At 34.4% G+C, this 13,482-nt stretch overlaps 1 pseudogene; it reads right to left on the bottom strand.

The window, feature by feature from the left end:
- LOC134255083 (ficolin-2-like) overlaps positions 1–13,250 on the bottom strand; it is a 45,214-nt pseudogene extending 31,964 nt beyond the window's left edge.
- Between the last annotated feature and the right edge of the window lie 232 nt (positions 13,251–13,482).

The following is a 13,482-nucleotide window of genomic DNA, read 5'->3' as shown; positions in this document are numbered from 1 at the left end:
CAAGGCATATCATTTCTTTTATGAACTTCCTGATTCATGGTACGAGTGTGAAGCATGTAATTATTATGCAACTTCTCCGACGGGATCCTCACAACTTGCCACCGGGATACAACAATGTTGTTATTGAGATTAATCAGCTTCCAAACTCTGTGTCTGAATCCTTACCATATTTGTCATTTTGGAAACAACGGGGTTTGGGACTAACCTATAGTACCTGATGGAGGTCACCTTTTTACAAAATCATGCAGTACCGATCCAGTACCTATGGTCAAATACTTAATAGTATCAAAGATGTGATGGTCAACACTTGCAGGAGTCTAATGCCAGTATAAATTAATTTGAAGTTGGATATAATGATATACATTCTATATGAGCATAATGTAAATTAATAGATGCATATGCATAGAACATGAGTCAAATATCTAGTAAAAGATTTAGAAAGATTTCTGTTCTAAACATGCAAGTAGATAAAAAAAATTAAAAAAAAAATACATTATATCTTTCTTTTAGATATATATTACTCCATGAAATCCTGCAGAACATGATGTCAAAAAGTTTCCATGCTAAGGTCTCAAAGTTATCATTCGCAGGATAAACTTACAGTATACATAATGCCAAAGTTTTCCATGTTGCTGTATTAAAGTTATTGGTTTGCAATGTGAACTAGCAGTATACATGATGTCAAATTTTCCATGTTACTGTATCAAAGTTATGGTTCGCAATTATCAAAGTATGCAATTATGAAAGGTCATTATCTAAAATGTTGGTGATACCTTTCAATATAACAGAAGAAAATACATGAAGTAGTTTGCTTAAAATATATAGTCATGAATTATATTCTAGATATAATTCTTTCAGCTTCAATCATGCCAAGGAGACGATCAGCCACAGACGAAACCTGGAGAAGAGGAAAAAGACTAAAAAATCAGAGTGAAGTGTCAAAACTGGTGGAGCATCCATCCGTGCAGATAGATTTTGAAAACTAGCAGACAAAATTCTAAAGTAACAAGGTAGTGGCGATACCTTCTTAAGACGCTACAAGCAATATTTCAGAATTATTTAATCAGTTATTAAGTTCAAGTGAGCCAGCAACCCCAAAATTGGCACGTAGCATATCATCATTGATGGGATTCCGCTCGGTGTAACAGTAGCACAACGCAAAAAACAACAAATCTAGGAGGGTCAGTAATTAGATTTGTGTGTGTGCTGCTGCAACGACGAGAGGATCCTGTTTCTTTTTAATATTGCTGCCGGAACAGTTACAATACAGTAAAATGCAACAAAGCCGAGGGCGTCTCTGTCCATTAATCAGTGTACAGATGCGTCTTTGATTTCGATATTCACAGCAATCCTTTTGGAAAAATCCCCGAGCCCAAAATTTGTTAAAATATTGTTTTTTCATAAGCAAAATGCATGAAATGCATTTAACAACCAAAGCGTCAATAACCATTGGGGGATTATCGACTTCCAACATCAGTCAACCTAAACAAATTAAGTGAATTTCTAGTTCATTATGATAGATCTCTTTCAAATTACTTAGTGCAGGGTTTAAATATTATAGGATTTTTGCCTGGGTTGTGTTGCAGACCCCATCATATCCGTTATGTTGAGCAATCATAAATCAACAAGGGAGCATCCAAATAATATCAATGATCACATAGAAGCAGGTCTGCAAAAGGTAGAATTGCTGGACCATTAATACTTGCACCCCCATTAGATCACTTTATTGTATCACCCCTACAGTGGCCCTAAGTTTATTGTCAAAAGGTAATTCAGGTAATTTCGGAATAATTCATGATATGTCTTTTCCAAAAGACCAGTCCGTTAATGCCAACATTCCAAAAGAGCTCTCTGCTGTACACTGTTATGGATTGTTAATGTTGGAGGTTTGGTCAAAAATTGGTCAAGACATTTTAAATCAAAGCCTGATATCGAAGAGCCTTTAAAAAAGTTCCACTTCACCCTCTAGATCACTATCTATTAGGTGTTTATTGGGAAAATTCATTTTTAATATTATAATATGTGTTTACCAATGGGAGGAAGTAGCAGTTGTCAAATTGTGTAACATTAAGTTGTGCACTACAGTGGATTTTAGAAATATTTTATAAGCAGCAGGGGTCTCTCATATCCTGGACGATTTTTTCTTTGTGGGCCCACCGAATTCATAACAGTGTACGTATGTTCTTTCCAGTTTCTTATTCTCATATTGGCAAGCTTTAAAACAAAAAAAAAATATTTTTCTTATTTGACAGTAAGGGAGTAGTAGAGGTCATAAATAAAGAGTTATCTGGAGAACATTACCTTATGAAATTATTATGTCGGTTAGTACTAGTGACAATGCAGTGCAATATTCACTTTAGAGCTAACTATTTTTCTAGAAAATCTAATGTACTCTCTGACAGACTCTCTCAAACATTATTCACCAAGCACATTGGCATCACATGTTTCAGCCATTTAATTTTTCATAAATTTTGAATTTGCCAGACCCATCTCAGAATTTTTTTTGTTCAGACATTGATAAAAGGGTGTCAAAAATCACGCCAAGGAACAGCCTCTAGACTCAAAATAACAAGGGAAATTCCTACAAAAGTTATAAAAGCTATACGTCTTACAAGCTCTACTTGGAATAACCAAATTCTTTTAAGAGCATTGTTTCTTATAGCATTTAAAAAAAATTTGATTGGGAGAATTATTTGTTAGGACACTGCAATCTATGAGTCAAGTTTTTTTAATGTCAAACATACATTTTGAAACTGAAAAAGGAAAATTGAAAAGTGTAAGTTTAATTTATGTCACACACAAAACTAGGCAATCTGGTTAGTCAGTTACCATCTACCTAGAGGCCCAGTCTGAAAAAGAACTTTGTCCTGTGTTTGCCCTTTTTTGAGTATCTGTGCTATTTTAAACATTCAAAGGGGACCCCTTTTTCAATTTATTGATGGCACTCCAGTTTCAAAGTCATTTGTTTCAAAACATTTAGATGCAAGTATATCATTCATCAGATTGAATAAAAAAAAATCACAAAAATTTTACTTTTCGTATTGGGGCAGCAACTCATGCAGCTAGGTTGTTCTTCTAAAAATGCAATTCAACGTATGGGTAGAGGGAAATCTGATGCAGTCAAGAGATAAATAAGGACAGGATCCTTTACTCTTTTTCTCCAGTAGTTTGTCTTTTTACACGATTGATTGAATTGATTAGGTATAGTCTGCCACCCTCTCCCAATGATAACAGTACAACACAAAACAACTGCTTATAAAGGTCGTCCTGCAATGAATTTTGTATTAGACAGATTATTCTTGTCATCTTCATCTAGGCTGTCCCTTAATTAACTATAAATGGGTCAGATTATGCCTGTTAGGTTCATGTAGGTTGTCCCCAGATAAGCTTTCAATGGGTCAGATCATTATGTTGGTCATGTTCATGTTGGTTTTTCCAGATAAATTGTAAAGCGTCAGATTATGTCTGACATGTTCATGTAGGTTGTCCCCAGATAAATTGTAAGTCTGGAAATTGTTACGTCGATTTTATTTTGCGAATTCGGATCAAAATGCTTGTCACAATATTGTAAATATTGCTCCAAATGCGCTTCCATATATATTGGAGTGTTTTACTTGCACGCATCGATGGTCACTGAATTGTAGCATACAGAGCTGCGGCATCGGTTGGTAAACCTGTTTGTCAAGTTTAACGATACATGTATTTATAGTCACTTATCCAGGGGTTTGGGCCAGGTTTGTCAGATTAGTTCTGGACACCAAACTGTGTGGACGGTGTTAAATTATGACCCATACTTAGTGGATTGGGCGGCTCCCATGCTGTGTGATATTGGGATGCATTTCTTAGTGATACTGGTACCTGTGTGGACCATTTGAACCTGAGTGGACGATTGAATCCTGTGTGGACTGTTTGAAACCTGGGCCTTTTGTTTTTGCATGTATAAGGGTGTGAGTGACTACAATCCAGTAAGTGTTATTTTTCTGTTTTTCTTAGGAGTTTGTGTAAACGAAGTTATTTGCTTGTTGTATACATTTTTGTCGCTACAAGACGTAAATTACCTGGTTTATAAATTCAAATACTTGAAAACAAGCCTTGTTACGGAAGACCATATTTGTAATATAGTTTTGTCACATGTATACGATGGGCGTGTGTTAATAAGAAATTATTGTATTATATTGATTAGGTCATTATATGTGGTTGTTCAATATTTTAAATAGGTGACCTTTTTATTGCTGTACATAGCCTACCCTGATGTTCTACATTTAACTACGGTGTGAGGGAACTTTCAGTCTGATGACTACTTCCGGTGATGACGTGTACTTCCGGTTAACATGTGGGGGGATACCAAGCATATGGTTCTTCGTACTCGGGGACACGTGGTGCTGATGTCCGATGTTCACTACACCGGAGCCCGAGTTCTATTCTGATTTTTGTACATTTGTAAATAAATTGTTATTGTTGTAAAATATTGTTTTTCTTGATTGGCAAAGGTCATCCATTTACTAGATTGGTAAAGGTCATTTTGTTAAAAGAACCTAGCACAATTAAAGGTAATTGTGACAATGCTGTTGATTAATTTTTACGTTTCCAAATTTTGCGAATGACCACTGCTTTGTTTACATTTGCTTATTGGTAATTTATTTTTAAGAAAAATATTTTTGCAAATGCAATAAACACGCAAATTTTGTTGTTTTATTACATGTATACAAATATTTTTTTAAACCTTTGTAATGGAAATATTGTTGATCATTTATCATGAAATTAAAATGTGGTAAGTTACAGGGGTTGCTGGCCAATTATTATGTTCCCCAAACGAAGTTGTGGAACATATTGTTTTTACTCCGTTTATTATTATTAAGGTCTTCCGTTTCCAACGGAAGACGTTTTCCTTATTCTAGATCTGTTGTTTCTTTTCCACTATTACTATTTTTTTCTTACCGATTTTGTGCAGACGATTTATCGAGAACGCCTGGACAGATTTTCATGAAACTTTCAGCAATGATGGCAAACTATTTGAACTTTATGCATTTTTATTTTGCCGTCGTCACTTCCGGTCGCAAGATACGGCCAATTTTCAATTTTTGAAGTGTCATTTTGTCCGAGAGTGTTCTCGAAAACGGTTGGAGATTGAGCCCTAGAACTTTTAGCAATGATAGATTATGACTTGAGAAGGATGTATCATTTTTGTTGCCGTCGCGTCCGTTGTCCACCGGATGTAGTTTAAAAATATGCAAAATTTTCTTTTTTTTCTTTTTTGAATGTTTCTTATGGAGTCAAATAGAGTGTCTCGAGTAATTTTATGTGCACCAGAAGTAATTTTTTCCAAACCGGAAGTCTCCAACGGAAGACCTTATTGTTTCGTTCGGTTTCTTTTTCCCTATTATTAAGGTCTTCCGTGCATAAATATCACAGGGTGAAGCTAACCTCAATATTGCACAGGACATCGTTAAATTAGACGTACATTGTAAGCATCATAAAAACGCTTCACGTTTGTATTTTCCGAGTGTGGAAAATCAATTGTGACGTCACAAGGAAATAAAAAGATTCAAAATTATCTAAATAAACAGAATTTCTGCTACTAAACACGAAAAAATATTAATTTAAAAAATCTGCTTCAGAAATCTATCACGATACATTGACTGCATGTGACCTGTTTATTATGAAATAAAACTGATCAAGACGGGTGTGTGCACTTGATCTCGCTACACTGAGAATTCAAACACTACGTCTATGACGTCACTGACGTCAGACTGCAGGGTATAGAGAAACAAATGTGTGGATTGGGCAACTTCACAATATCTAAATGATGGCAAGATCATTAAAAACTTTGTTAATAATAATTTCTAAAATTTAATGTTTAAAAAACAATTTTAGAATTTAGAATAGAATTACACAAGAACTGGTTATTTTAACAACGTTTAGCATGTACGTATATCATCACCGATTATGACGTGATATGTCTTTTTAGTCATGTGACATGTGTCCTGTCTCCCCTTAATGCAACAATAGTAATTTTGGTCTAGTTTTGTTATAGATTTGTTAACACCAGCAATCAACAACAGATATTGAGCTGATCACGCTTTTTGTCCATGAAATGGAACAGCAAAGACAAATTGATTTAGTATTGTTATTAATTTTTTTAATTAATTAATTAATTAATTTTTATTAAATCATCAGATGATTCCTTTCTTTTCATGAGACGTTTGATGTCCTCTAAGCTGAAAGTATATTTGCTAAAATATGTGACTCTGATATCACATCACATCTAAATAAAAAAATCTAAATGTTCTGAACATGTAGATTTGAACCACAGTGCATTTTTTGATATCAGTTGAGTCCTAAAAGGGAAAGCCTATCCTAAAAAAACGTGTATTTTTATCTGAAAAATTGGCAGATATCTCCATCTATAACATTTTAAAATATACTGCGTAAATAAGATTTTGCCCACGGAGTCAAATTTCTACTTACTAGAAAAATGACTTTCGTTCAATATTCTTCAGAAATAACTTTTTATCGTGACACCTGTAAAATTTTCAATAATTCTTTATCTTCATACATTTCTTATATGTACAAACGAGCACACCAGAATATCATGTACCGTATGTACTGTCAAATACGTGTACATGATGTACCTTCAGATACTGTGAAATACTTTACAATATGACCGTAAATACATGTACAATTTGTACCATCAAATACCAGTACAATATGATCGAAAATTCCTGTACAATATGTCCGTAAAATCCCTTTACAATATGATCGTAAAATGCGATCGTAAATGCCTGTACAGTATGTACCGTCAAATATTGTACAAAATGACCGTTAAATACCTTTGCAATATGTACCTTCAAATACCTGAACAATATGACCGTAAATACCTGTACAATGTGTACGATTAAATACGTGTACAATTTGTATCATTAAATACCTTTACAATATGACCGTTAAGAACTGGTTCATTATGTAAAGTCAAATACCTGTACAATAACTACAGTCAAAATATTTAAGCTACCTTGATCCTACGATACCTGGGCGGATCACACTACTCACCCGCTGTTCCACTGTATCTAGACACTGTTAGTCTATATTTACTGTCTTCATCTCCGATGTAAAACGTGGTATACATAGCGTAGGCCTGTTCTCCATTATGTCTCTGGAGATTAACTCGGAGTTCCTGGTTTTTATCCCTTGTTAAGGTGTGAATTGCATCATTCCCTATGTATATATTAAACAAAACAAATGAATAATTAACTAAAAATGACAAATTCATTAAATTTTCGGGATGATCTGACACTAGCTAAGGAACAGAAAGTTTAGAAGTCATAAAAGAAAACAGATTAACAAACAAATTAAAGCAAATAGGCCACAACTAAACGACTAAACACCAGAGATTTACAGTATTTAATGTTTAATTAGAAGTTTATCAATTTTTTTAAAGAAAAGAATCCAGAGCGCTTGTAAATTATTACATAGGGTCATGGTGGCTGCACCATGTCAACAGGGGATACTCAGTCGATTCAACATCGAACCTCAGAAATTTCCTGTGTCCTTTCATTATTCCCGCTTGAAGAATTTGGACTTTTTGACCTTGACCTGAGAGATTTACGTTCTATTTAAAAAAACTTTAACCTCGGCAATAATTTTTGAACGGTAAGGGCTAGAGCTTTCTTACTTCACATATGTAATTCTTGTACGAAAACGCTTCATTGGATATCAAGAGGTTTGACCCTTTGACTTTGACCTTGGAGTTTGACCTACTTTTAAAGAATAAACCTCTTGACTTTACATATTTAATCTTTATGACAAGACCTTTTCTTTGATATGAAGACCTTTGACCCTTTGACCTTGACCTTACAGTTTGACCTACTTTAAAAAAATCTTAACCTTGGCCATAACTTTTGAACAGTTTGGGCTACAGTTTCCATACTTCACATATGTATTTTTTGTAGCAAGAGCATGTATTGGATACCAATGACCTTGACTTTTTGACCTTGACCTTGGAGATTTCTGGATTTATAAAAAAATTAACCTTGGCCATATCTTTTGAACGGTTTGGGCTAGAGCTTCTACTAACTACTACTAACTAAGATAAGTAATCTTTGTAGCTTTGGATTCCAATAACCTTGACCTTTTTACCTTGACCTCGGAGGTTTCCGGACTCATGAAAAAACATTTACCTTGGCAATGACTTTTGAAGAGTAAAGGCTAGGGCTTTCTTACTTCACATATGCAATTCTTGTGAAAAGATCTCGCAGCACAGTTAAGGTTATAATAAATAGGCGGGGCCTAATTTGTACGGGAAATGTTTACTATGACGTCACATATAGTATAAGGTCTTCCAAATACCACAACATGAAATTATTTGTTATTTCAAACAGCTGAATAGCTGTATACTACATAGAAATTTAGTATTACCTGCAGTTTTGTGGTTTGTTAAATCCCACTCAGCAGTATATAAACGATGCATCGATCACAATGCACTTGTCAATGTGACGTCATCTCACAAAAAAGACGCAGTTTGTACACAGTGAGAGGCCGATCAAGTCACATTTTGTACAATGTAAAATGTCATTTGTTCTCAAATAAAATATTATTTGCAGTAAAATAAAAGGCCGTTGACTTTGATGCAATGTCTATTTTAGAATTTTATTGATCAACTGTCCGTACATTCTCCAGATAAGTGATATTGTCGTGTGTTTTATGCTGATTTGTTGAAAAAGTAATGGAAGGGCCCTGATGAATCGATTTATTGCAAGGGCACACCTCAATGTATCTTGTCAAGTTTTTACACATAAACTCAAGAAGCATTAAGATATTTGAAAAGTGCTGCGAACCTCATGAAATCTTGCAAATAAATTAATTATAGCTATATTTAATGTAGTTGACCAGCAAAATATTTAACCTGCCGTCCAACAAATTAAAAATATAACAATTTAAAAGGGGAATCTATATTAGGTTCGCAACACAAAAAGTATTATAGATTAATTCAACTAAGATTTTTATTTGGTTATGCCCTTGCAGTTTTGGAATTTATATATGACCTCTAAACTGCAAGTATAATTGCTAAAATCATGTGACGTCGCCATCACGTTACAAGTCTTAATAAAAAATCTAAATTTCCCCAACATGTAAATTTAAACAACATTACATTTTTTTCTTATATCAGTGAGGTCCTAAAAAGAATCGATCATCCTAATAAAGTATGTATTTTTTATCTTTAAAAAATCGCAGATATTTCCATTTGTAACCTTAACTGTGCTGCGCTTTCATTCAATACTTATAACCTTGAACTTCTGACCTTGATCTTGAAGATTTATGTACTTATAAAAAAAAACTTTAGCCTGGCCATACATTGGGAACAAATGGTGATAGGGCTTTCATGTTTTACAATTGTATTTCCAGTTAGAATACCCTACTTTGGGTACCAATATTAAATTTGCATCTAAGAAAAGCTTAATCTTCCCTATGTTGCCATACGGGGGCATCAGTTTTTCACTTACACATTTCGGTTTTTTGGGGGGAATTTTTTTTAGATCAAATGCTTTTGGATGTTTTCGTTGTTTATGTCCCGCCATGAATATGACCGGGGCATATAGTGTTTGGCATGTCCGCCTTCCGTTCTGTCTAGCTGTCCTTCTGTCACACTTTGCGTTTAGCTCATTTCAAAGATCAGTTTCAGAAAAACTATCCAAGATATTTTTATCGTATGCTGGTAGATGTTGATGAGAGCATTGCAACTGCATCTACATTTTGTTTACCTTAACCTGTCCTTTGACCCTGACCTCACTTTTTAATATTAGTGGTTAGCTAAATTTCATACATACCATTCAAGGTTGTGTTATCAATCTTCACATGTTGATAAATAATGATGAGAGCTTTGCAACTGCATCAATGTTTTTGTTGCTGACCTTTCCTTTGACCTTGACCACACTTTTCTTAAACTATTTCTTAGCTCAATTTTAAAGAAACCATCCAAGATATTTTATCAAGCTTCATATGTTAATGGGAACTATTCAACTGCATCAAAGTTTTTTTACCTTGACCTTTCCTTTGACATTGACCTCATTTTTCCAAAGTTAGTTTCAAACTTAATTTGCTGATACGTACTGATGTAAGGCATCCAACAACATCAACATTTTTTACCTTTACATTACAATTGAACTTGACCTCACTTTTATCGAATTGTTTTTTTTGTCAGTTTTAATGAAACCATTCATATTTTTTAATTTTCAACTTGATATGCTGATGCAATCTGGTGAGAGCTTTTCAACTGTATCAACAGTTTTTGACCTTGGTTTTTCCATTGACCTTGACCTCACTTTTTCCCAAATTAGTGTCAAACTTCATCTGGGGTTAATAACTGGTGTAAGCCATTAAACTGCATCAACATTTTTTACATTGACCTTACTAAATTACCCTCAGCTGGGCATTCCTGTTCTATGGACATACATGTATTTCTAGTTAATCAGTGTTTTCCACATTTGTTTGTCGAAAATAATGTACCTTTTAGGTAAGCTGGACATGAATATATGTATATTCTGTTTTGTTAAAACAATTTGAATTAATCAAGTTTTCTTTTACATATTCATAAGATCATACCTATCCAGTAGTTTTTAGAGGCATTCCCAAATCCTTGTTTATACTCTATCCATGTCCTATAAAAATCCACGTCACCATCTTCTCGTTTCTGAATCACCTGTGAAAATATGCTATAAATATTTAATTTTTTAATTCTTTAACAATTCTTTAACTTCAGCATACTCTATCTTTAAGGATAACTCAAGTATACTGATAGATATAATTTTCCATCACATATCTGATATCGTGCAATCTTTCTTTGATTGTTTCAATGCTTTTGGGAATTTAAAGATTTCACAATTACTGTAGAAGTGAAAAAAAATTGTCTACTTTCTTTTCTCCAATATTTATAGGGTTTTTAGGCTTATTTGCAGTTGCATTTTCAGATTCAGGAACGTGATACCGAAGACTGGTAGTTGAACCTTGCAGGAAATTTGTTTAACACTCCTTAATGTGATTTGAAACTAAAGCTATCTTTTGCTAATCATGGGCCTCTTTGAACATATGAAAAAAGAATCTTTAGAGCTCACGTTCCATCATCTCGTGGAAGGATTTGTATTTGTAATAGACCGCGTATTTTCTCTAAGGCATATGAAAGAAAATGGGACACATCTCTGATAGATACTCCTCACTTAGATATTGACAGTAGTGAAGGAAAAAATTCAAGAATACTGTGCAACTATATATTCAAGAAGCGATGTAAATCAGATGTGCTAAAAAAATTCAAAGAATTTTGGACAATTTGAAATCACAAGATTTTACCAAAATCAACAGGTTAAAAACTTACGAGTTTTTAACATTATACACAACCATTCTCCACGAAAAATTAAAATCCAGGCTTTCTGATATCATTGACAGCTTCTTCTTCAATAAAAAATGGAACTCGTAAATTTACCTACCTGGTCCCTGGCCATTTGCAAAATTATTTTGTAACAAAAGATTCTTATTGCACACATACGTACTCTGAAGTAGACATCATGAAGATGCTTGAGTTTCTGGTTGACAATATCTATGTGGTTTTGAAGACCAAGTCTTCCAACAAATTATTGGAATTCCAATTGAACCAATTGCTCTCCGTAATTAGCAGACCTATTTTTGTATTTATGCGAAGCATAATTTAGGCAAAAGCTTATGCATGAAAAGAAGGAAACACTTACTGTGGCCTTCAACTCGACCTTCAGATATATTGACGACGTATTGTCAATTTATAATGACAATTTCCATTCCTACGACGATACGATATATCCAGAAGAGCTTGAGATAAAAGAAACCACACTCACTAACACATCTGTTTCATACTTGGATATTTTACTTGAAAAAGACGTTAATGGTAACCTAACAACTAAGTTACATGTATATGATAAACGTGATGACTTTAATTTTTCTATCGTCAACTTCCCTTACTTATGCAGCAATATACCTTCATCACCTGCATACGGAGTGTATGTATATCTCAGTTGATTCGATACGCAAGAGCATGCTCTACATACGAACAATTTCTAAAATGAAGTAAATTATTGATAAGAAACTTGATAAAACAAGAATATTAGCAGTCTCGTGTAAAGTCATCATTTCCTAAGTTCTATGGTCGATGCAATGACTTTGTCAACAAATACAATTTATCATTTATTCAAATGCTGATTAATGTTTTTTCATACCAATTGTTAGTCTATTATTTATACACTGAATTGACGACAGATGTTCCATTATTTCACGATCATGACAATGAGCACACGTTGGGTGCGACCGGTCAGCAGGGGATGCTCACTCTTTCAGGGCACCTGATCCCATCTCTGATGTTTCGGAGATCCGTGTTTGCTCTGCGTCTATTTTGTATTGTTTTTTGGACTTCGATATTGAATACTGTTCGTTATCTCTGTATCAATTCTCTGTCTGTAAACTGTTATGATGTTAAATGTCTTAATATGTTTCAATGTCAATCTATTTTTTTCTGATATCACGCGGCTCACGTCATCGACATCAGTATGGTGTCCAGAGAAATTTCAATCGACCGAGTTAACCGTTATATGTTTACTTTTCTTTCTTCCTTTTGATTTAAAAAAAATATCTGTAAACTACAAAGCCTTTACGATTAAATTTTCTGATTTAAAAAAAAAATCGTATCTTTAAAATGAGTTCTTTACTCTTAACATCTCAGTGTATTGACCAAGCTTACTTTCAATGCGAAGTTCTTTTCGCATACAAAAAAAACTGTGGGGCTTTTGTGATAAAGAACTCCTGAATAGAATTATTTAAATGTGAAAGGATAGGATTAAACTCTTTTACATTTATTACGATATTCAGGTTTTTTTTACGTTACTTATTGAACGACCCCTGTGGCCAATAAAACATTTTTGTTAACTATTCGGTAATCATTCCTATATATTAAAAAAATCACCATCCACCCTCCTCCATCTGTCGTCATGGCACAGAGGACCTCTCTCCGAGTGTTGTCGATGTATAACAGTGACAAAACACTCCTCACCGTCCATCCCTCTCCATCTGTCGTCATGGCACAGAGGACCTCTCTCCGAGTGTTGTCGATGTATATAACAGTGACAAAAACACTCCTGACCGTCCATCCTCCTCCATCTGTCGTCATGTCACAGTAGACCTCTCTCCGAGTGTTGTCGATATGTAACACTGACAATAAAAACACTACTCACCGTCCATCCTCCTCCATCTGTCGTCATGTCACAGTAGACCTCTCTCCAGGTGTTGTCGATGTATAACATTGACAATAAAACACACTACTCACCGTCCATCCTCGTCCATCTGTCGTCATGTCACAGTAGACCTCTCTCCAGGTGTTGTCGATGTATAACATTGATAATAAAAACACTACTCACCGTCCATCCTCCTCCATCTGTCGTCATTTCGCAGTAGACATCCCTCCGGATATCA

This window comes from Saccostrea cucullata, unplaced genomic scaffold, assembly GCF_032062105.1.
Source record: "Saccostrea cucullata isolate Sc308-1 unplaced genomic scaffold, CSIRO_AGI_Scuc_v1 ctg4265, whole genome shotgun sequence".
NCBI lineage: Eukaryota > Metazoa > Mollusca > Bivalvia > Ostreida > Ostreidae > Saccostrea > Saccostrea cuccullata.
The sequence above is the reverse complement of the archived record's forward strand: the minus strand, read 5'-3'. Positions and strand labels throughout refer to the sequence as shown.